This window comes from Cervus elaphus, chromosome 32 (assembly GCF_910594005.1).
Source record: "Cervus elaphus chromosome 32, mCerEla1.1, whole genome shotgun sequence".
NCBI classification, from domain to species: Eukaryota; Metazoa; Chordata; class Mammalia; order Artiodactyla; family Cervidae; genus Cervus; species Cervus elaphus.
This window is the reverse complement of record NC_057846.1, coordinates 11,065,337-11,091,007: the sequence shown is the minus strand read 5'-3', so window position 1 is coordinate 11,091,007 and position 25,671 is coordinate 11,065,337. Positions and strand designations below refer to the sequence as shown.

Genomic DNA, 25,671 nt, shown 5'->3' with positions numbered 1-25,671 from the left:
TAAAATTCATAAAGATATGCAATTGGAGCAAATACTGGTTCTTTATTTCAGAACTTACTGGTAATTAAAAGTACCTCTCCTTTTAAAATAGATTTGAATATGTTTCTAAAGATCACAGGCAGATAAAATATTTGAATAGACTCCAGTCTAAGCAGAAACAGAATATGTTGACAATTTTTTAAATATGAAAGGTCAAAGCAAAATCATTGGATGCCAATGTCATGGTGATAATGTCATAGAAGCAAATTAACAAAATGTAGTACTTTAATCATAACTCTGCCAATATCTTTATCTGGAGGCCTGTTGCCATTTTTGTTTCTTCTGAAATTTTTGTTGCCAAGAAACAGGATTACTTTTCTTCCTACCAGATTGAGTTGGTATAGTGTATCAAAATACTCATAGCTTTGGGACTTTGAAGTGGTAGTATTCATGATATGTGAAAAAGCATGATACATAATTGAGATCTTAATTACATAAAAATGAATGCCTAGATACATAAATGAGACCTGGAAGGACGAATCAAATGGCAAATTGCTTGTGATTATGGATGACTTTATTTTATGCTTCTTGTGGTTTTTTGGTTTGCACACATTAACTTTTAAGAAATAATTGTTATTTTTAAAAAAAAGAAAAGAAATAATTGTTATTTTAACAGCCCTAAAAAAATAATAAATTCTTACATATATGGTGTATAATTATAAATGACAACAAAAACAGAGGAAACAAATGAATTCCAAAGAATTTGGTATTTTAATAAGCAGCTCAGCTGTGTCTGACTCTTTGCGATCCCATGGACTCTAGCCCACCAACTCCTCTGTCCATGGGATTTCCCAGGCAAGAATACTGGAGTGGGTTACCATTCCCTTCTCTAGGGGACCTTCCCAACCCAGGGGTCACACTTGGATCTCTTACACTGCAGGCAGATTCTTTACCATCAGAGCCACAGTGGAGCCCTAAATGAGTAGTTATTATAAAACAAAACTACAAAGTTCTGTAAATGTCATAAAGAAATGGCAGTGAATTCTTGGTTCTGTGTCCTGGGTTTCAGGCACTCAGCCCCGAGGCCCAGGTCCTGAGATGTTAGAACTCTTGAAGGGACAGAATTGATGTTTTTCATCATAGTCATTCTTGAATGATGAGTCTCCATTCATGAAACTTCTAGCACCTGCAGGTAATAAACAGTCCTGCCACAATTTTGCATCCTGGAGGCAGATTCTGAGGTGGAGGTTAGTATGCTGGCCTCATTAATCCTGTACATAGATGGTTGATGGAGTCATCAGCAAGGAGGCTTCCTGAAATCTCATAGGAGACCCTATTCAGTATTCAGTTGTCCAGACCCCTCCCAACAAACTCAGTCCCACCATGCATTACACAGAAGGGTTGGTGAAGAAGGTCTAAATGACCAGGTGCAGGCTTATTTGAAAGTGACATCTTCATTGCTTCCTTGAGAGTTAAAATTTGTCAGTCAGGGAAAGAACACAGTGAGTAGTTAGGAGTCCCAATAAGGGAGTGACCAATGTGATGAATACTGGAATACATGCTTGACAGAGAAACTAAGGAAAGGAAGCAAGTAGATCCACCATACATTCCCTAGGGAAGAACCATGGAAGTCTTAGAATTATGCAAGATTTTGGTAAAATTTGAGGATGATTTTTAGTTTTTTTTTTTCCCCAAAATGGGAGCAATTATAGAGCTTATAGAATATAGATTCTTTCTATTTGAAAGTACTTTTCAACCCAGTCAGGAAGAACCACTTGCCCTGGGCCTGAGGTTGTAGAGGCACTTACCCCAATACCCACATGCTCTACAGAACGCACAGACATCCTGCCATTCGATGTGTTTCTTTGTTCTATCCCGCTGCACTGGAACTGTGGAGCCAGGAAACAGCCAGTCTCCTGACCAACATGCTTCAGGCCCCAAAGAACTGCTTCTCCCATCATTTCCCTGTGTCTGTGAGATAAAAGATGACATTTTCTGCGTGCTATGCAGGTGTATGGATTCTCCTGGAACATGGTCCGAGATGGCCGCTGGGTGTGGGAGTGATGTTAGCATCAGCAATGCTCAAGTAAAAGAGAAGGCAGTTTAATTAAGGTCGATTGTTCCTTTCAGATACCATAAATGCAATGCATAATTACCTAACAAGACTGTTCCTGATCACCTTGCTGAGCATTTGTCATCACTCCGCATTCTGTGTTCCTGTGTGTGCTCACAGACATAATCATGAATTAGTATGTATTCTCACTTAGTTGCACATAGAGGATGCATAATATTTTGCAGTATTAAATATCCCATGTTATTCTTAACTTTTTATGAATAAAGGTCCAGAAAGAACAGAAATGAAGCATGATACCAGTTCTTTATGTTGCAACGAGATGACTTAATTCAGTGCTAGAATTAAGAATACTTTTTAAGGGAATTTTCTGGTGGTCTAATAGTTAGGACTCAGCACTTTCACTACCATGGGCCTGGGTTCCATCCTTGGTTAGGGAACGAGATCCCTCAAGCCACATAGTGCAGCCAAAAAAAGGTTTTTTAAAAGTATTAATAAAATATTATTACATATATAAAATATATGTGTATATAACATTTTATTACATCTGATAGGGAGATATAATAAAGCCATCTTCTGTCTCGGCAGACTCACTGTTTTCAGTAGCTGGAGGGTCTAGTATTAAAAAGGTCTTTGTTGTTGTGTTTCAGTCACTCAGTCTTGTCTGACTGTGATCCCATGAACTGCAGCACGCCAGGCTTCCCTGTCCTTCTTCATATCCCGGAGTTTGCTCAGACTCATGTCCATTGAGTCGGTGATGCCACCCAACCATCTCATCCTCTGTAGCCCCTTCTCCTCCTGCTGTCAATCTTTCCCAGCACCAGGATGTTTTCCAATGAGTCAGCTCTTCGCATCAGGTTACCAAAGTATTGGAGCTTCAGCTTCAATCCTTCCCGTGACTATTCAGGGTTGATTTCCTTTAGGATTAATTGGATTGGCCTCCTTGCTGTCCAAGGGACTCGAGTGTCTTCTCTAGCAACACAATTCAAAAGCGTTTATTCTTCATGGTGCTCAGCCTTCTTTATGGTCTAATTCTCACATCCCTGTACCTGACTACTGGAGAAACCATACCTGCAAATGAAGACACTGTTTAGTATGACTTCACAGGGAGAAAAACTGCTAAGTGGTCTGTTAGGATGAGTCTTGAGGATTGGTTATATATTTACCAATTGGCCATTGACAACCTTGTGAAGAAGTATAATAGGGAAATATTAAGATAAGCTAAATTCTGGTTATAAAAGTCACATTTATTTCTGGGATAAATAGAATTATTATATCACAACTAGTTCTTCCTGGTCTTCTACAAACTGATCCCAGGTATATTTGAAAGTTCCCAAAGGTGCAAAACTGTCATCATTTCCTTGAAACTTCAGCAGTTTGATCTCATTTACATCGTTCTCTGTGTGCTATCCTTTGCTGTCATGAGATCACTGACATCCTTATCCCTGATGAGGCCTCTGTGTGCAGCCACTGCTGATGCTGAGTTCTTGTTCAGACTTCGGAAAGCACTTTGAGGATTCCGCTAGAGAGTAGCTAATTTAAGATGCAGCATCTTAACATTCTCTCTAGTAGTGTTTTTAGTACATCTCTTCACTCCTCCAATTTTAAGACTTCAAACTCATCACTAGGAAACAGACTGAATCCTGAATCCCAAAGACCAACATAATCCTGGCAAAGACCAACCTCTTTGCTGTCATTCCTTGCCTTCTCACCCAAGCAAGCAAAAGCAAAGAAGTGAAACAACTGTTTTCACTTTCTTGTTATAAAGTAACAAACCACATGAGTATGACTGCATAAAGAGATGGAAACTGACTGCATGAGGTCCTTGAAGAAGAACTGGAGATTTTTGCCACAGGATAAAGCTGCTACTACTCCCCAGGGCTGGGGAGAAAGCCTTGTTGAATAATTCTGTACTTGGAAATTTATGTTTAACTTCATTTTATAAGTGTACCTATGGAACCTGCCCCCACCCAAAAAAAAATTCAGGAAATGGTGTGACCCAAGGTTGTTATCAGCCGTTTTTCCACTATCGTGAGGAGGAAAATATAGAGTTGAATTCCAAATTTTAACAAAATCCAAAATCTAGTGGGGGGAAAAATGTTGCCTTGCAAGTGTTTGATAAAAGAAAGTAGTTATGGTAAATAGCTGGATAGATTCAGTAAAATGTCTGCCATGATTAAACCTACTTTGTTTCGGGGTTACCAACCTAATGTAACTTTGTTTTATCTAGAATTTATCAAGAAATTTGGAAAGAAATTTTTCAAAGAATTTTTCAAGGAAAGTAAAGAGTTGTATGTTTGTAATAATAAAGTCTTTGCCGAACAGCGTTTTTCACCCAGAGTTGCCTGACTTTTAATTAATAAACTAATTTCAGTCTAGTTGATGGTATTTAAAAGGCTATTGCCCACTCCCTGATTAGCAAAACCTGCTAGTCAGTTAAGTACATGCTGAAGTGTCATGCTGGACAGCATTCTTTGATGGCAAAAGCTTTTTCTTCCTGAACTTTCTTCCTGGACTCCAGTCTCAATACCTTAGATTAAAATAACATTTCTAGCATAACCTTATTTTTCATTTAAGTTATTTTTTGTGTGTTTCATTATTATGTATATATGTTTCAATATAAGAGGAGGCATCATGTATAACTCCTGGTGACTTTCTTTATTCATGAGACAATCTGTCTTGGTGAACCTTGCATATCATAAAGAACAATCCTTTTTTAAACATTTGTATTCAGCATGTGAAATACCATAGTTTAGTTGATCATTCTTTATGCTAGCTGATATTTTTTTCTTTTTTGTTCTTTTGCTCTTCAAAAACTACAATTAGCTTTCTGTGTAACTCTTCAAATATATTTGGTTATGCTCTGTATTTTATATATATTAATATATAATATACATATGTATATCAGTTATGTAAAATTTTCTTTCATGTAGAGTATAGAGTAGTTTCTGTTATATTTTGTATTAATTAACTCTGAGTTAGGTCCACTCTCTTTCTTTCATAATCATTTCTATAGCAGATAAGATTGTTCTGTGTTCTGCCATCCTATAAGTTGAATTTTATGATTCTATTTCACTGAAGCATAATTTTCAAACAATAAAATGATATGAAGTACCAAGTTACAATTTGTTGACAATTTTGTCAACATGAAGTTTCCTTCTGAGTCAAGACAAAACGTTGTTCTTTCTCCAGTTAGTAGACACTTAAGTTGTTCCCAAGTTTTTAATATTTTAAATAATGTCACTGTGAAAATTCTTATGAAGTCATTTATTTTGGTAGATACATTTTTATTTATCTTGAGTAAATATGTAGGAGTGAATTTAGTTGTCTTCCCCCTACATACCTGGTGATATAGTTTCTGTTTTCTTTGCATAGTTGTTTGAGAATATATATTTCTTCATGTGACTTACAAGTTTTATGATCTATGTTTTGTATTTTTCTTTCTTATGTTTAGAAGAAGGCCTTTCTGTGGCCTTTCCCTCCAGTTAAAAACCATAATTACCACAAGAGTTTAGCTTTGGTCTATACTTAGGTTTCAGTGTTGGACAGCAGCTTCTAGATTCACTTCATTGATTGGATTTTATGTTTTGGGGGTGGGGAATGTAATAATTAAATCCTGCATTTTCAAAAACATTTTCAGGGTTCTTGATACTAATTCCTATTTTAATCTCAAAACCTCCAGGGATAATTTATGCTTATTCTCTTATGCTGTTATTCTCACTTTACAGATCAGAAAGTCGATTGCCTGAGTGTTACAAGACCTTGAAGCAGTTTGCCGAGCTTCTGAAAGTCAGAGCCCTGCTTCCAGCCTACCGTGTTCCTGAAGCAAGAGGACTCATGCCTGCTGCCTGCTGAGCCCTGGCGGGCCCCACAGCTGTCTGCTCTGTCAGGGACGAGAGGAGCCATCCGTGCCCTGTGGGGACCAGGCCCAGAGCTCCAGCTCCAGGTCCCGTTCATCTCTGTGGTTCTGGGTAAGTCTTCAGGAAGCGCTTGTGTGCACCTCGAACACAGACGGAAGGGAGGTCATTACCTCCCTGGGGGATGACGGCTGAATGCTCTGGCAGATGGGAGATGCACTTCCAGGAAAAGTGTTGAAGTTGAGATGATTGTTGGAGCTTTACTGAATTCTTGTACATGATAGTGGCTCCCCACAAGCCCTCGGGAGCCACTGCTCCAGGCTCAGTCAGACATCAGGATAGATAGATCCCTCGGCCTTCCTGTTCCCAGCTCCTCTGAGGGTTGCAAATCCCCTGATCCCCTAAAGTAAGACTCAAAGGTGTACTTCTGTTATTCTCTTTGGATATTGACTGATGCTGTTTGTGATAAGGAAGCCCCAGACATGGTGTATCCATCTGTTGCTACTGTGATGAACTCTCACAAGTAGAGGCTTAAAGAACCCACCTCGTAGTTCTGACAGTCCTCAGTGCAGCACATTCTCACCAGGCTGAGACGAGGGCTGCGTTCCATAGCTGAGGCCCCTTGGCAGGATCACATCTTTCCTCAAGGAGATGTTGGCAGGTTTTAGCTCCTTGCAGTTGTAGGACTGAGATTCTCCTTTCCTTGCTGGCTGTCAACTGAGGGTCCTGTCATGGTTCTTGAGGCTAATTCTTGACTTCCATCTTCAGAGTACAGCAGGGATTCAACTCCTTCCTTACCATGGACTCTGCCCTCTTTTCTTCCATCTCATTGCTCTGACTACTCTTCAGCCTTCTCTTCTACTTTTTAAGAACTCATGTGAAAATACTGAACCAAGATTATCCAAGATAATCTCCCCAACTCAGGGTCCTTAATCTTAACCACATCGGCAAAGTTCCACTGCCTGGGAATTAAGGTGTGAATATCTTTGGGGACATTTATTCTGCCTGCTTGGGATGGGAATTTGGAGTTGGATGTCTCATCTGATTGTGTTTGGTGAGAATAGTGACCTCATTGTCAGTGGAAAATGAAATGGGACACTGATAATATACGGCATGCACTCTGATGTCAGATATTTAAAAGTTGAAAGATTTATATGATCTGAAGAGAAACCAGAGTATAATGTCAGATGGTTAAATGGTTACTTGGTTTTATGCATTGAAAAAATTGCCTTTGAGAGACTAAGTGACTGTTGTAGTAGTTGCTTTTATTGCTAATATTAGCAATAATACAAGAAATGTAATGGATAAGCACTATGGATTCTACTGAATACTATTTGTTCTGGGGAAAATTGCAAAAAGAGAATAAAAAGAGCTTTTTATTCAACTCTAGCCATGGATAAGGAACCAGACATGTCTATGTTAGATTAACATCTTATATTTTATAACTATGTAATAAAAATTTCTGAATTAAAATTCTGAACCAGGCCTCACAGATGAATTACAAGGCAAAGTGTATTTATAACTTTGGTCTCTTAAGCTAACTTATGACATTGATTGTTAAAAACTGGGATCCTAGAAGTTGGAACAGTAAGAAATGTGTAAACTCCATTTTATACACTGCATGCTTTTCAGCACCTGGACTGCTGTGGAGCCTCTCTTCACATTGTGACACGGATGGACTTTTCCTGGCCCTGCAGTCCTATGATAGTCTCAGCTTAAGCACGTGCCCTGAGGGTAACTGTTTTCCAAGGACCTGTTTCCAAGGAAGCGTGCCAGGCTTCTCTGTCCATGGGATTGTCCAGGCAAGGATACTGGAGTGGGAAGCCATTTCCTTCTTTAGGGGATCTTCCTGATGCAGGGATCGAACCCAGGTCTCTCGCAATGTAGGCAGTCTCTTTTTTGACTGAGCCACCAGGGAAGCCCTCCTGTTTGACCTGTTTGCAGCATCTCTAACATCTCTTTTTCTAGACTTGTCACTAGACCCATATTCTGGCAGATTCCAAGGAAATGAATACAGTTAGGTACTAGAAAAGGTAACTGACATCCAAAACTCACTTTGCAATTAGCATTAATGAAAACATAGAAAATCTGTGTCAGAATGATGAATTAAGATGAGAAAGGAAGGGAAACCAGTCATCTTAGATTAATGTAAATATATCTATATTCATACACTTCCAGGAGATTCTGAATTTGAGGAGGTAGCTTGAACAACTGAGAGTGGTTCTAAAATAATTTGATTGAAAATTGTACTTGATGTGACCTACACTAGATCAAATTAAACTAAAATAAAATCTCCCTTGATATACTGTAGAAAAAGGAATTGAAAGGCTTGAAGAGAGAATGATAGGAGAGATTTGCTGTGTTACTTGCCCCATCCTATAATCACATTCCCTGGGCTGTCTGAGCGTACAGAGCCACTGGGGGTAGTATCGACATGTCTGGAAGTTACCTGGCCATTCCCTGGAGCCAGTGGAGACGTTAGGAATTCTGGTATTGAGATGAATGGCTCAGCTGAATGGGCATGATGGGGTCACGCAGCCACAGCCTGTGCTGAGCTGTGGAACACACTTCCCCACTGAAGCATAGTCCCCACTAGATAGCCCAATTAAAAGGGCAGTGTGACCCAGACAAATTTGTGTCAGTCATTAACTGATGGTGGTGCCCTTCGAAATTACAGAGCAGGCCAGTAGGCCAGTGTCTTTCATAATCTGTATAATTAATGCCTCTAATAGCCCAGCAGAAATGTTACAGCTGAGCACCCAGCCTGTCCCCACAGAGGCCAACACTAGACCTGAGGTACAGCCTCTTTTATTTCAGTTGCATTTCCTTGAAAGTAGTGAAAGTACAAGTATTAGTTGCTCAGTCATGTCCAACTCTTTGAGACCCCAAGGACTATAGCCTGCCAGACTCCTCTGTCCATAGAGTTTTCTGGGCAAGAATACTGGAGTGGGTAGCCATTTCCTTCTCCGGGAGATCTTTCCAACCCAGGGGTTGGACCTGGGTCTCCAGAATTGCAGGCAGATTCTTCCTGACTGAACCACCAGGGAAGCCCTTGCATTTCCTTATTTCCGGTCATAAACTGTGTTCAGATTTCCTTGATCAAGTGCATCTTGCAGGCTCTCCAATTATCCCTAGTGGGTTTCCTTCATTTATCTTCGTGATTTATTGTTCTCTTTCAACCACTTCCCCCCTCTTTATTCCCTTACATTCTTTTCACATTCCTTGCATGCATTTTATGTACAAATATAAATAAGAAAATAAAAATCAGCAAATTTGAAAAGCAACAATAGTAAGTTCAAAATAGCATATATTCATACCATGTTAGGCTATGAGAGACATCAAGGATTTTCGTACCTATCACTTTCACACCAAGTTCTGCAGAACCTCTGGTTCCACATGAAACTCCTCAGCATCCTCAGAAGGCCTGGGGCCGTGGAAGGGGGCTACACCAAGCTGGGTGCACATTCGAGAGGGCTTGAGGGGACAGCAGACCCTTCAACTAAAGCAACTAAAGCAACTGATGCCTCCTGCTTATTGTGGAGTATATAAAGTGTAGTTAGAATAAAGATGCCACTGAAAAGTGTTTCAAACTAGTCAGCTAAGTCACCTCCCTCAGTTTCCCGGGATCTATTAGTTGAATAGCATTAGATGCTTCCCCATGACAGACAGCCTGTTTCAGGCTCCTCCCTGCCTGCTGAGCTTTAATTCATCAAGGATATATGTGTACACAAATGCATCCACAAAATGCAGATGTAGCTAACTGCTGAATGAGTATATTCCTAGTTCTAAATTTATAAAAGCTATGAAGATATAAACCAAAATACTGAATTATTGCTGTCTTTTCCTTTCATTTTCCCATTCATCAATACTTAAACATTGAATGAAAATTAAGCCACCTAATTAGAAAGTTTTTAATGAATTACTCAAATCCACAGCTTCTCTGGGACATCTTTAGCCTTTCTGTTAACTTCATGATAAGTAGTGTAGGAGTGAGTTTTATTAAGGAAAGTACAATCATTATCCCCTTTAAGTGAATTGCTCAAAAATAAGTGATCCATCAGGTAGTTAGAGGAAAGAAGAAATACTGTATGTTAGGTTGTATGTATAATTTATGAAAAAAGAAGTGTCACTCATGAATAAATTTTATTTCTGAGTGATAATACAGTTTTTAAATATTAAGAGTAAAACAGCTCACATACAAAATTTGCAAATGATGATGCCAAGAAGAAGCAGCCTCATTAATTACAACATACATTTTATCTCCTTCCTTTCTTTTGATTGCAGGTGGGAAGGAAATTGAAAAGAATAAAGCGTCTAGAGTTGTAAAGTCAGAAACATTAAGATAAAAGAAGGCCATTTTTAAAAGAGTAACATATATAAATTGCTGATGTCTTATTCTAATTTTCATATCACAATCTCATGAATAACAATTAATCCATAGAAGTGCCTTATTTAAAGAAAAGCTAGAAATTATTAATAAAAGCAAAAACTGATTTTTATCTCTAAATTTGTATACAGGAAAACTTAAATACTTTATAGATTCATTATTCTCATTATCAAAAACATGTAATATGGAACATTATTTTAAAATGTTTATTATTCCGATCAGAGTATGTTGAGAACATTAATTAATAGGCGATGTGCCCTGGAGTATTCTGCTTATGCTGGAAACAGTTTAAAATAGATGCTATGTGTCTTCACGTAAGTAGCGTACTCCGCCCTCCGCAGGGTGCGGTCTTTGTGGGTGTGTGCAGTCTTCTCCACTCTCTCCGTGAGCAATCAGTGCATTCCACATACTTACAGTCAGAGAGTGCTGAAGAACGCTGGACTGAACACCGAGAAGTGGCCAAGGTAGAAAATGTTAGGTTATGTGTATTTTACCACAATCAAGAAATCAGAAAAAAATGAAAATTAGAAACAATGAGAATTTCAAGAGTGAGAACAGATCACTAAGCATGGAACTTCCTGCGGGCTGACCCTCTGCATGCACATATCTGCCTCCTGAGTGTGACACTCTGCTGAATGCTAGGGATCAGAAAGTGAATTAGAGGCATCTCTGTTCTGAAGGATGGCCCTTGTAGCTCAGATGGTGAAGAATCTGCCTGCAATACAGGAGACCCATTCTAAAGAAAACCAGAGTCTCCTGGTGGAATCAGATTCCAGACAAAAGCACAGCACCAGCCTGGGCACTGCAGGACCGCAGGGTAGCACTTGGTCCAGCCTGAGGGGTCCCCGGGGAAGCGTCTGAGTTGAGAGATGAAGATGGAGAAGAGATGGAGGTGGAGAGAGGGAGGATACCCAGGCACGAACCTCAGAGTCGCAGCAAAGAAGAGGGCGAGGGGCGCACAGGGGCGCCAGGTTCACTTGTGTGGGAAGAGCAGAGTGAAGGGTGGGTGGGGGGAGGAGGGTGGGGAGGGCCGGTCAGGGTGGGCTTGTGTGGAGTAGGGGTAAGTTTTGACACTCTGTCTATCAAATCTTTAAAATATGAACATGATTTTAAGTGATCAGGGCAAGTGTCTATTTTAGTTGAATTATGTTAAATATACATGTAGTTTCTAGACTAATCTAAAGCCTTTGTGTGGATTACAAAAAAACTGTTGAAAATTCATAAAGAGATGGGAATACCAGACCACCTTACCTGCCTCCTGAGAAATGTGTATGCAGGTCAAGAAGCAGCAGTTAGAACTGGACATGGAACAACAGACTGGTTCCAAACAGGGAAAGGAGTACGTCAAGGCTGTATATTGTCATCCTGCTTATTTAACTTGTATGCAGAGTACATCATGAGAAACACTGGACTGGATGAAGCACAAGCTGAAATCAAGACTGCTGGGAGAAATATCAATAACCTCAGATATGCAGATGACACCACCCTTATGGCTGAAAGTGAAGAGGAACTAAAGAGCCTCTTGATGAAAGTGAAAGAGGAGAGTGATCTAATCCCATCACTTCATGGCAAATAGATGGGGACACTTGGAGACAGTGAGAGATTTTATTTTGTGGGGCTCCAAAATCACTGCATACGGTGACTGCAGCCATGAAATTAAAAGATGCTTGCTCCTTGGAAGAAAAACTATGGCAAACCTAGACAGCATATTAAAAAGCAGAGACATTACTTTTCCAACAAACATCCATCTAGTCAAAACTATGGTTTTTCCAGTAGTCATGTACGGATGTGAGAGCTGAACCATAAAGAAAGCTGAGTGCTGAAGAATTGATGCTTTTGAACTGTGGTATTAGAGAAGACTCTTGAGAGTCCCTGAACTGCAAGGAGATCCAACCAGTCAATCCTAAAGGAAATCAGTCCTGAATATTCGTTGGAAGGACTGATGCTGAAGCTGAAACTCCAATACTTTGGCCACCTGATGGGAAGAACTGACTCATTAGAAAAGACCCTGATGCTGGGAAAGATTGAAGGCTGGAGGGGAAGGGGACAACAGAGGATGAGATGGTTGGATGACATCACCGACTCAATGGACTTGAGTTTGAGCAAGCTCCAGGAGTTGATGATGGACAGGGAAGCCTGGTGTGCTGCAGTCCATGGGGTTGCAAAGAGTAGGATATGACTGAGCGACTAAACTGATAGTTTCTAGAGAAAATATATATTTATGTATTTCCTGGAAAAAGTTCTTGCCATTTAATAACTCAAGCAGTTGTTAGCTTGGCTGAAACAGATTAAACACACGAATCTCCACAGCTTAATCATTTATGTCCACAGTCAACACAATCTGATTAAATAGCCTGATAATACACACACACACACACACACACACACATATATATATATATCTTGCCCAAACCAGAATAATATAGAATTGTAAGTTCAATAGTAGAGTCTTTTTTTTCTGCTTTTGTTTATCTGTTGTTTATATCATTTTACATTCTCAGAAATTAAAGCCGCATACCATACATAAAATGTGCTCACTAATATTTCTTAAATGAACATATGAATTAAATGAATATATGGAGTCAAGTATGAGCTATAAAAATAAAAATCTGTTTTCAAATTGATTAAACAGACAATGTAAGAAAAGAAAAATAAGGTCACATAAGATAACTGGGACTTCCCAGGTGGCACTAGTGGTAAAGAAACCATCTGCCAATGCAGGAGATTTAGACACGGGTTCAATCCCTGGGTTGGGAAATCCCCTGCAGGAGGAAATGGCAACCCACTCCAGTATTCTTTTTTTTTTTAATTGGAGGCTAATTACTTTACAATATTGTAGTGGTTTTTGCCATAAATTAATATGAATCAGCCATGGGTGTACATGTGTTCCCCATCCTGAAACCCCCTCCCACCTCCCTCCCCACCCCATCCCTCAGGATCATCCCAGTGCACCAGCCCTGAGCACCCTGTCTCATGCATTGAACCTGGACTGGTGATCTAGTTCACATGTGGTAATATACATGTTTTAATGCTATTAAAAGAAATTAGGACAACCACTTCAGTATTCTTTCGTGGAAATCCCATGGACAGAGGAGCCTGCAGGCTGCAGTCCATAGGGTCGCAAAGAGTCGGACACCACTAAACAATTTAGAACAGCACAACACATGGCAAGGTCACTAAACAATTATGTCAGTGACATTGATTTTGAATATACATAAACAGAGCTTGTGAGTTTTATATGGTAGGGGAGCAAATCCAGACTTCTTTCAAAATAATTTAAATATTTTTCCATGTAGTCATTCACCATGCATTTCTACTTAAAAAATAAGTAAAATCAGTTACATTAAAGAAATATTCCCAGAAAATAGTATACCATTACTGGCCTGTATTTCAAAAGTAAAATTATATAAAACAAAAGCAGTAATGAATTTATGCATCTATAAAGTTGAATCCTTGTTATAATTTCTGTTAGGAATCTGCCTTAGAAATGAAATTCACTAGTTAAATGAAAAGCTCCTTGGAATGGTGACTTTCTTGCTATACAATTGAAACTTGTTATACAACTGAGAATATGAGAATACATACTTATGATATGGAATGAAAAGTTTTAAAAGTCTCACTGGTGATTGATTTAGGATTAGTTTTTATAAAACTGCCTGTTTTCTCACTAAAAGTGAATTTTACATTCATTGCCATCTTAATAATATATAAATATTCTAAAGTGTTATTTATATAAATTTATTGCTCCTGCTGCTGCTAAGTCGTTTCAGTCATGTCCGACTCTGTGCGACCCCATATGTGGCAGCCTACCAGGCTCCTCCATCCCTGGGATTCTCCAGGCAAGAACACTGGAGCGGGTTGCCATTTCCTTCTCCAATGCATGAAAGTGAAAAGTGAAAGTGAAATCGCTCAGTCGTGTCCAACTCTTCGCAACCCCATGGACTGCAGCCTACCAGGCTCCTCCGTCCATGGGATTTTCCTGGCAAGAGTACTGGAGTGGGTTGCCATTGCCTTCTCCAAAATTTATTGAGTTACTCTTTATCAGGTCTTTTATTTTACTGATTTGCTAAACATCTATTTTCCTGTTCTTCCCCATTTTGTTTTATGGTCTTTTGGTCTGATCATTTGATCATTGATCACCTGCAACATTTATTTCCTTGGCCAACATGGATCCAAAAGGCTCCTACTTCAATCAGATTATCTGTGTTGTCCTCTTACTTTGTTTTGCTTTTGCTCATGGTTTTCTTACTTCTTCATCTGAAATTGTATTATTTTACACTTGAAGAACTTCTGCTTTCTAGTTTTTGTTTATCTAGCATTAGTTTTAGGCAAATATGATTTAAAATGTAATTAAACACATGATAGAATTGCATGAAACAACATGTTTATGGCATTTTCATTTTCATCAGTAGGAGTGAATTGATTGTGTCTAGAGAAAATTTACCATTCCTTCAGCCACTTTAAGGAAAATACAAATAGAACAATTAGTACAGATAAAATAGAAACAAATATATCATCAAGATTCAGAAAACACAATCACTGCCTTAGTGAGAAATGTGATAAAAAATGATTTTTGCTTTAGCAACAGTCTCAAATAAAAATACGTACCTTAAAAATGCTTGATGTCTCTACTGTCAATAAAAGAAAGTTCTAATTACCCCTTGGAAGGAAAGTTATAACCAACCTAGACAGCATATTAAAAAGCAGAGACCTTACTTTGCCAGCAAAGGTCCATCTAGTAAAGGCTATGGTTTTTCCAGTAGTCATGTGTTGATGTGAGAGTTGGACTATAAAGAAAGCTGAGCCCTGAAGAATTGATGCTTCTGAACTGTGGTGTTGGAGAAGACTCTTGAGAGTCCCTTGGATTGCAAGAAGATCCAACCAGTCCATCCTAAAGGAAATCAGTCCTGAGTGTTCATTGGAAGGACTGATGTTGAAGCTGAAACTCCAATACTTTGGCCACCTGATGCAAAGAGCTGACTCATTTGAAAGGACCTGGATGCTGTGAAAGATTGAAGGCAGAAGGAGAAGGGGATAGCAGAGGATGAGACTGTTGGATGGCATCACCGACTCAATGGACATGAGTTTGAGTAAACTCTGGGAGTTGGTGATGGACAGGGAGGCCTGGCGTGCTGCGGTTCATGGGGTCGCAAAGAGTCAGGCGTGACTGACTGAACTGAACTGAACTAATCATCGTGAAATTAATATTGACTATTAGAAATTATCCATATGTGTTTGGATACATGTATATTAGTGTGTATGTATATGTTTGCATGCATGTGAACATCTGTATGTACCTGAATATATGTGTGTACATAGGTGTATATGTGTATACATGTGTGCATCATGTGAGTATATGTGTGTATTTGCATGTATATATATGCATGTGTATAATGTTCAAGTAAAACCAATGTAGACTTGTTATCATTATAAAGGGTCATAGAAATTTTCATTTGTGTGTGTGTGTGTGTGAAGTCGCTCAGTCATGTCCGACTCTTTGCGACCCCATGGACTGTAGCCTACCAGGCTCCTCCATCCATGGGATTTTCCAGGCAAATAATACTGGAGTGGGTTGCCATTTCCTTCTCCAGAGGATCTTCCCCATCCAGGGATCAAACGCGGGTCTCCGACATTGTAGGCAGACACTTTACCATCTGAGCCACCAGGGAAGTCATTTCCTGGAAGTTCATTTTTTTAATTCTTACTAAAACATAAAAATTGCTGTCATTGGAACAGATAAACAATATGGATGTCTTTTGCATCATAACAAATATATAAGACTTTTATTAGTTTTTGCCAGTAAACTTGTTTTTTTATTTGTACCAGCAAATTAATATTTATAATAAGGAAGATGATTAAAAATTCATTGTCCATGGAGTGAAAACCCTACAAGCGTGACATCATTCTGTCATTAGAAATCACCCAGTATAATTTCTCACCCAAAGAAGGCCTCCCTTTGCTTTATCCTAAGTGCAGAATCTGTAAAAATTAATACATTTATTCATTTGTGGACACAACTGTTCAATTAATAGCCACACTTATAAGTGACCATTTGATATGGTCTAAACTTCCCAAATTGGTAGAATATACAGAAGTTTGAATTTCATAGGGAAAGGAATAATAGGTCATTCACTACTACATTCCCCAGTTTCTTTAGTACATGAAAGCAAATCTAGTTCATATATAATAATTCAGTCCACACTAACAGCTTTGCCCTCTGGGCTTAAAAAATTCTTCTTTGGGAAACAGAACAAGTAGATATAACATAATAACCATTAAAATATGTAGTTTACAGATGCAGACTACTATGTATAAAACATACAAACAACAAGGACCTACTGTGTAGCACAGAGAACTATATTCAATATCTTACAATAACTTACAGTGGAAAAGAATCTGAAAAAAAATCACTTTGCTGTGTCCCTAAAATGTTGTAAATCAACTATACTTCAATAAAATTTTTTAATATGTAGGTTGTAGGAATTTAGAGTAAAAGTTGTTGTTCAGTTACTCAGTCGTGTCCGACTCTTTGTGACACTGTGGACTACAGCACGCCAGGCTTCCCTATCCTTCACTATCTCCCGGAGTTCACGCAAGCTCATGTCCATTGAGTTGGGGATTGCCATCCAACCTTCTCATCCTCTGCATCCCCTTCTCCCACTACCTTCAATCTTTCCCAGCATCAGGGTCTTATCCAACGAGTTGGGTCTTTTCCAGTGAGTTGGCTGTTCACATCATGTGGCCAAAGTATTAGAGCTTCAGCTTCATCATCAGTCCTTCCAGTGAATATTCAGGATTGATTTCCTTTAGGATGGACTGGTTGGATCTCCTTACTGTCCAAGGTACTCTCAAGAGTCTTCTACAGCATCATATTTTGAAGGCATCTGTTCTTTGGCTCTCAGCCTTTTTTATTGTCCGGCTCTCACACCCATACATGACTACTGGAAAAACCATGACTTTGGCTGTATGGACCTTTGTGGGCAATGTAATGTCTCTGTTTCTTAATACGCTTGCTAGGTTTGTCATAGCTTTTCTCCCAAGGAGCAAGCGTCTTTTAATTCCATAGCTGCAGTCATCGTCCACAGTGATTTTGGAGCCCAAGAAAATAAAGTCTGTCACTGTTTGCATTGTTTCCCCATGTATTTGCCATGAAGTGATGGGACCGGATGCATGATTTTCTTTTTTTGAATACTGAATTTTAAGTCAGCTTTTTCACCCTCCTCTTTAACCTTCATCAACATGTCAATGTATGGCAAAAACAACTACAATATTGTAAAGTAATTAGCCTCCAACTAATAAAAATAAATGGAAAAAAAATAAAAATAAAAAGAAACTCTTTAATTCCTCTTTACTTTCTGCCATAAAGGTGGTGTCATCTGCATATCTGAAGTTATTGATACTTCTCCTGGCAAACTTGATCACAGCTTGTGCTTCATCCAGCCCAGCATTTCACATGATGTACTCTGCATATAAGTTAAATAAATAGGGCAACAATATACAGCCTTGACATAACTCCTTTCCCAGTTTGGAACCAGTCCATTGTTCCATGTCTGGTTCTAACTGTTGCTTCTTGACCTGCATACAGGTTTCACAGGAGGCAGGTAAGGTGGTCTGGTATTCCCATCTCTTTAAGAATTTTCCACAGTTTGTTGTGACCTACACAGTCAAAGGCTTTATGTAGTCAGTGAAACAGAAGTAGATGATGAACTCCATGAAAAGCAAAATAATCATAAAAGACTTTCTGGGAAGGATACAACTGAATGTGTGGTTTGAGGGATGTATAATTTCAAAATGTTCTGACCTTCTGGCTGAGGAAATAAGGTAAGGTGAACAAGGGGGCAATAATTAACATGTGTTAATGCAGCATGAAAAGAATTTACCTGATAAAAAGGAGATAGCTTTTGGGGAAAAATCAGATACAAAATTGTGTACATAAAATGGGAGAGAATGTAGGCAATCAAAATCCCAGAAGTGGAGGGCTTACCTTCAACAGTAATTAAACAGTAAGGCTATAGAGAACCTGCAAAGGGTAGTGATGTGGTGAAAACACATTAAAATGAATCTGCAGTGATTATCAGAACTGAATACACATGCTGGGGTTACAGGAGTGCTGCAGTTTACTCTCATTTTAGGAAAAGTTTTGAGGGTCAGAAACGACAAGCTGCATTAATACTTAAAATTATGAAGAAAAATCTGAGATCCATGTGATTGTGTCCACATGTGACACATGGCAAAAAAAGGGTTGTTCACCACTTTCAGGATTCTTAATTTTCAGCACAGTCATGGTAAATTGAAGAGTTGGCATGGTAGACAAAGAAGAAAGAGAAAGTAAAGAAAGTCCTCAAGGGCTGCTTGGTGCAGATGGAATCCGGACCCTTGAGGTGTTTTGTTAGTGGACACTGTCTCCATTGGCCACCACTGCCACCCAGACATGCTCTACCTCTGGGAACAAAAGCTTGGTTTTATGACTCATGACACTTTGGGCCTCAACAAGGGAGAAATATTGAAGTTGAAACGCCAAACAAAGCCAGAGCCTCCAAAGGACGGTACCTTCTCTGGGAGTATTTTCTAGAGTGGTTCCATTTGCCTGAGAAATGTCAACAAGAACTCATCTTCCTGGACCAAGTCACACAAAAACATCCCTGCATACTTCACAGTCATTGTCCTGTTTTCCCATGTGGTCCTGGAGCCCCCAAGCAGTCCTGAACTTCAGTGGGCCTGACACCTAGCCAAGGCAGAGGCAAATTCTCATGGAATAGATGATGTGCTCAAGTCAGGCCTCAGGAGAGTCTCACAAAGCAACTATGAAATATGTGAAGAAGCAAGGCTCAGGTGTGAGAGCAAGCAGAAAATCAAAGAGGCCCTCAGATACTGAATAGTATATAATCATTTAAAATGTTTAAAGAAATAAAAGAGGGATGTCATAACACAAAAAAGAAGGAAATATGATCAAAAGAGACTAAAAACATTTTACATAAATAAATATAAATTCCAGTCGAGTTGTACAAGTTAAAAATCTCAGTGGACAGGCTGTCAGTGCAAAGAGAAAGCATACTTTGCTTCATTTATAACTTCTCAACATAAAGGGGAAAATGGATTGCTGTGTTAACCTGGGATGAAGAAACAGTGAAACATAAGTAGCTTCACGTTTCCTAGTAACAGCCACCTATTCTGAAAACTCTGAAATGAGTTAAACTAAGACTATTATACTATTTAAGAGAGAGAAAAATATAATAATAAGTAGGTGGGCTCACCAATAATGAATGAATAGAAAAAAAGTTGCAACTTAAAGACATCATCATCATTAGTTTGACATTGACTACATCTATTTTCTCTGATAAAGGCTACAGACTGACTCGTTACTATTCCTAAATTCTGTCACATTTTTTGTTGAAACAAAATACTTCTAGAATATTTACTACTCCTCATAAAAGTAAATATTGCCCTTGCAGGATTCAACCCAGCATGTAGCCAGCTCCAAGTAGCATTGCTCACATAGTTACAAAAATAAAGGAAGGCCCGACTGACTTCAAATTGATGATTTTTTGTCCCAGCACATTAAAGAGTTGAAGGCACAAAGCAGTCAACCAGCTCAGAATTTAGTGAGGGGCTGGGTCTACAGGGAGAAGGGAGATTGAAAGGGAGAGAATTAGCCAGACAAGGTGAGGACAATTCAGCTGGAAGAACTGACGAGACAGTTTGAAGTCCTGGGGCCACAGAAGTCACTGGAGTCTGTAACTCTGTCCACGACGATTGTTCAAGACAGTAAGGAAGACCTCAGTTAAGACAGGTCTTCAGGGATGGAGACTGGGTTCAACTCTGAACATGAGAAGGATGAGCTACAGCACAGGAGCAAGGCAGGATCACGTATGGACAGTCTCCAGGGGCAACAAAGGGTGTGAGAATCTGGCCAAACCAGTCTGATCTGAGGGGGATCTCCCTGAAGGTAGGCAGGTGATCTGATCAGATACCAAGGATGGGAGTGAGCATTTGATTGGGTATTGCGTGGAGGAGTTTTGCAAAGCAGGCTCAGCAGGATTCTTGCTAAAAGTGGACTGAATGGGCCAAGGACAAGCCCTGTGTCCAGGCCCAGTCGAGATAAAGGCTCAGAAGAGCCTGTCTTGGATTCAATCTGGAGAACATCCTACCAGTTCTTCCTGCACAAAACCCAAGGTGTCTACTAACAAGCTGAAAGAAGCTAAGTGCCGTCCATTTTGGTGCAGACATAGAGGAGGAGCTAGTGCTGGCAAAATAACTTAAACATGAAATCTTCTTTCAGCCCAGAAACCTCTTCACAAAGGTAGAAGAGAAAGACAGGGTTCATTGGTCACTTAAGTCATGAGCAAGCCAGAACGAGGTGGGCATCACAGGCAGTCCACTGGGAGTCTGCGGACAGAAGGAAAGCCCGCCTGTCGCGTGGCCAACAGAGCCCCTACACGCATGCCCTCAAGATGAGCAGTGGCTCCTCCATCCGCAAGAGGACCTGGGGGGCACTCCTCACACACAGTTCACCCCAGTCCACCTGCTGATTGGGGTGACATCGTGTTTGCTGGTCTACTTTATCTAGAGGAAAACCAAATGTAGTTGTGCAGTGTGGAGCAGGAGCTGTGGGAGCGCTGCCTCCCACAGACTCAGAGGTGGGCTCTCCTCCCCTGCTGAGTACATTTCAAAGAGATGGCCCCCGGGTCCCTCCCTGATAAAGGTGTTCCTGGGTCACAGTGTTGACAAAAGTTCAGTCTACTACTCAAAAGTATTTATAATATTATACACCGAGAGATAGAAAGTAGATGTAATATTATATGTAAAAATATAGAAGAGGATAAAGTACTCACAAACACAATTACAAGTTTTCTGAAATAAATGCTCTGAGAGAAAAGGACAGAACAGAAAAGTCTTTCCCAGTTTTTAGCCTGGAGAATTGAGCCTCTTATCTCTCGGTGCCTCTGTCCTTACATGGCTCTGAATAACGAGTGATAACAGTGGACCACTCTAAGGGGACAGAAAGGAAACAAGGCTTGCACGGAGACCCTTGCTGAGGAGAAAACAAAGTGCATACACAAGACTCAGAGCCAAGCAGCACACCCACCTTGGAACCTCCTTGTCTCAGTGAGATTTTGAAAGTCGAGGTAACTGAGAGTATCTATAGCAATAGCAAATGCCCAACACACACCGCTCTAGATTAGTGTCAGTCCCCCACTAAGGCTCCAGCAAAAGAAGTGGTGTCCTTCTCCAGATATCAAGACTGTTTACCTCGGTCACTGTTGTCTTATACAACACGTCTGGCTTTGAACAACAACAAAAAAATATGAGGCATATGAAACTCTAGAGCAACAAAGAAATTATGAGGATCAGACTCAGCTATGACACATATTTGGAACTATCTGACATAGAAATCTCCAAAGCCACCAGAGGAAAAAAGAAATTCTACATTTAGAAGAAAAAGATAAGGATTACTGCAGATTTTAAATCACAGGCCCTAAAAGCAAGAAAATTACATGTTGCATGTTTTACATAAAATTACATGTTTAACACACTGTAAGAATAAATACTGTCAACCCCAAATTCTATGGTCAGCAAAGGTCATTCAGAAATGATGGAGAAATAAAAGAAAGAATTAATTTCCAAGAGATCTAGTCTATAATAAATGGTAAAGGAAGCTCTTTAGACTGAACTAATACATCATTCTGAAACTTGGATCTATGCAAGGAAATGAAGAGCTCTGGAAATGGAATGAATAAAAGTAAAATTAGATTTATGATTTTTCTTAGTTTGAAATGCCCTAAAAGATAGCTCACTCAAGCCAAAAACTGTAGCGGTAGCTCATGTGTTTATGGTGCATGTAAAAGTAGAGACTATGAGAAAGTCATTCAAATAATGTGGGGAAGGAAATGAGAATATATTGATGTAAAGTTCTGGCAATAAAAGGTAGACTCTGATTAATTCAAGATGTATATTGTAAACCCAAGGGGATCAATGAAAAAAGTAAATAAGGAGGACTGTCAAGAAGATAAAATGAATGCAAAACAAATAATTTAAATAAGAAGAGACAGGGAAGAAGAAAGAGAACATAGCAAACAACAATGAAAAACATCCTGAGAGAGGAGTGGTTTTAATCCAAACACCTGAGTAATCACATTGCCTGAGGATGGGAAACGCACACCAGTAGAATAGAGCAGGTCAGATTGGATGAAAAGAGAAAGACTGTATGCTGCCTGCAAGAAGCCAACTTTATAGATAAAGAGAGGAAAAAACTGAAAGCATGGAACAAGATGTAAAATGCATACACTAAACAAATGCGCGGGGGTAAATATATTATCATCAGACAGAACAGATATCAGAGCAAGGAGCAATATTGGAAACAAAGTGAGAATCACGAGAAAGGAGGCAGTTCTTCAGGAACACATGATAATCCTGAGTGTGCATAGGCTAGCATCAGCGTTCCAAACACCTGAGGCAGAAAGGGAAGAAGCTGATGGGATAAATAAACTAATCTGAGTTTAGTGTGAGAAGTCAGCCATCCTGTCTGTAACTGACGGCGAGCTATGAGTCAGCAAGGAGAGAGGACCTCAGTAATGCCGCTGGCCAACATCTTTGATTGACATCTACAGAGCACTCAACCCAACAGCAAGAGTTCCTTTATTTTCAAGTTTATATAAAATATGCAAGACTGACCGTATCGTGGACCATGAAACACAACTCACAAAATTTCACAGGAAAAATTCATAAAAAACATGTCCTCAAGCAATAATAGATGAAATAATACTACTTTCTGGGGGAAAAAAGAATTATTTTTAAAATATAATTAAATATTTCTGTTTTGCTTAAATTTTAATCATACAAATAACAACTAAAATACATGTGTTTCTTGACATTACTTAAGGTAGTGCTAGTGGTAAGGAACCTGCCTGCCGGTGCAGGAGATCTAAGAGATGAGGGTTTGATCCCTGGGTCGGGAAGCTCCCCTGGTGGAGGACACGGCAGCCTACTCCAATGTTCTTGCCTGGAGAATCCTACAAACAGAGGAGCCTGGCAGGTTACAGTCCATAGGGTGGCACAGAGGTGGACCCAACTGAGGCGACTTAGCACACAAGCACGCATGCACACACACACACACATATGTTATATTACATTATATTATATTATACATTATATATATAATACATTATATTATATTACATATATAATATACATATTATACATACATACATAATATACATATATAATATATATATATGTATATATATATATAACTCAGAGATTGCTAAATTGTTCTTTTGTATTCTGGAGTTTATTATTAAATTCTAAATATTGTATATAAAGTGTTTTCTAGCATTACTTATATGATCATTTAATTTTTGTTCATTTATTTCTCTTGAAAGTATTTTTACTTTATGTTTGAAGAAAAAAGTATGTGAAATTATTTGACTAATGCAATGTTATGAATTTCTTGTAAATCATCAGTTGGCTTATAAAGGCAATAACGTGCTGGTATAGCTTCCTCTTATGTACATGTTCAAGTAGAATGTGGCTCTAGTGAAGAATATTTTATTTTACACATTTTGTTCAGGTAATACTACTTAACTCTTTCCATAAAGTGGAAATAGAGGAAATTTGGTTTGGTAGTAAGTACCTTGACCTATGACCTAAGGGATGTGACTTTTCATTTCAGCTCATTCTGGATGAATTTGTGTGTCTGTGTGCACATGTGCATGCATGTGTATGTTGATAGATATTTGTACAAATATGTACTTATTCGTGCACACATATGAACCACTTTTTCATTTCATTTGTTCTCCCTTCAAATACTTCCTTATATTTTATGTTTCCTAAGTGAAGATATGGTTCAACTCACCATTTTTGAAATAGCCACCTGTGTCATGTGTAATGAAGATTTAGGAAGCCTTGTATAAATTTTGTGTAATGTACATTTAGGAAGCCTTGTATTAATTCCTGCACAACTCCTAAATGCTTTTCAGTGTCATGTCCTAGGAAACTTCTGACAGATGGTGCTGCACTTCTTCCACCCACATGAGTGCAAACATCCAAGGCACCAAACTGGTCAGATCTGAGCCGAAAGCACAGGCTGAGGATAACAGCAGGGCCTTGAGGGAACCTGGTCACAAGCTATCAGCTGAAAGAGGAATAGAAAAAATATGACTAGGACATTCCTAATGAAATGAATGAAACTCATGGCAGGTAACAGAGAATGTATCTTCAACAAAGGAACAGATTTATTGATAGCACACAAAATGATTTCTATAATCAAAATCAAATAGTGTCCAAACTATTTACCTAGTAGGTTGTAGTTTGCAAATATCCCATAAATTAAGAGTAGAAAACCACTATTTAGATCAAAACTAGTTGCTCAAATATGATTACTTGACCAAAATTCAAAAAGCCTTAAAACCGAAGCACAGAATTAAAAGAGACTCATGAGGAAAAGTAGAATAGAAATTCATGACAGATCCAAAGGGGTTACTATGGAATAATAAAAGTTTCAAAAACATTTCTAGGTGACTGATAAAAGAGAAGTCATATATATTACAACTAAAATTCCTTATGTGAAGATAGCTCGTGCATAGCAGTTGAAAACTTTTTCTAACACCCAGTTAAGAACTTAAAGGAAAAGGAAGAAAGCACATATGCTAGAAAATAAGAGCAAGCAGACCTCCAGTCTATGATCGGCAATGCTGGAAGCCAGAAAAGGGTGGAATAAAATCTACAAAGTATCAAGAGGAAAGAATGACATTATGTTCCCAGCCAGGATCAGCATCATTCCTCACACAAGGCAGTCAAGGAAGATACTCAAGGGCAAGTAAAACTCTTTGGGATGGGGATTTGTCATCTGAGGGGGAGCATGACAAAGAAGGTGAGTAGAAGTTAAAGGGGGAAAGAAGAGGAGGAGGAGATGATGATACAGGAAAATGTGCCTATTTGTAGAATTAATAAACAAATACAGTGACACAGAGAAAGACATGTGTACATGGGAAGTACAGATTATTTAAATAGTTCATTCTTGTAAAATAAGATCTAATAATATCCTACAAATGAGATAGACAAATTATATAAAAGATGAATCAGGAATTTGAAGAGGAGTACTAGGAAAATAAAAAGTGTGTGGCTTCTAAAGGTTTGAAGAGAGGGGTAATATAATTTCAAAAGATAAATTTATAGGATGAGATAGCATAAACACAAGGAGCATAAAATGCCTTAGATGTTAGAAATAGTTGGTAATCTGTTGTCATATCATAGTGGAAAAATTAAAGTTTCAAATATGAGGGCCAACTTCAGCTTCCAGCAAAGGTGGAGTAATAGAGAAAAAAAATTAACCTCCAGTCAGAAACAGTTAATAAACTGGAAAAAGAAACATATGAAAC

The 25,671-nt window shown here is 38.9% G+C and overlaps 1 long non-coding RNA gene across 1 annotated transcript in view; it reads left to right on the top strand.

Moving 5' to 3' along the window:
- Positions 1 to 5,941, top strand: part of LOC122688080 — a 57,153-nt gene extending 51,212 nt beyond the window's left edge. Inside the window, exon 3 of the long non-coding RNA XR_006339321.1 lies at positions 5,779 to 5,941. This is a non-coding gene — a long non-coding RNA (uncharacterized LOC122688080). The remainder of the gene's footprint in view (positions 1 to 5,778) is intronic.
- Positions 5,942 to 25,671: the final 19,730 nt, after the last annotated feature.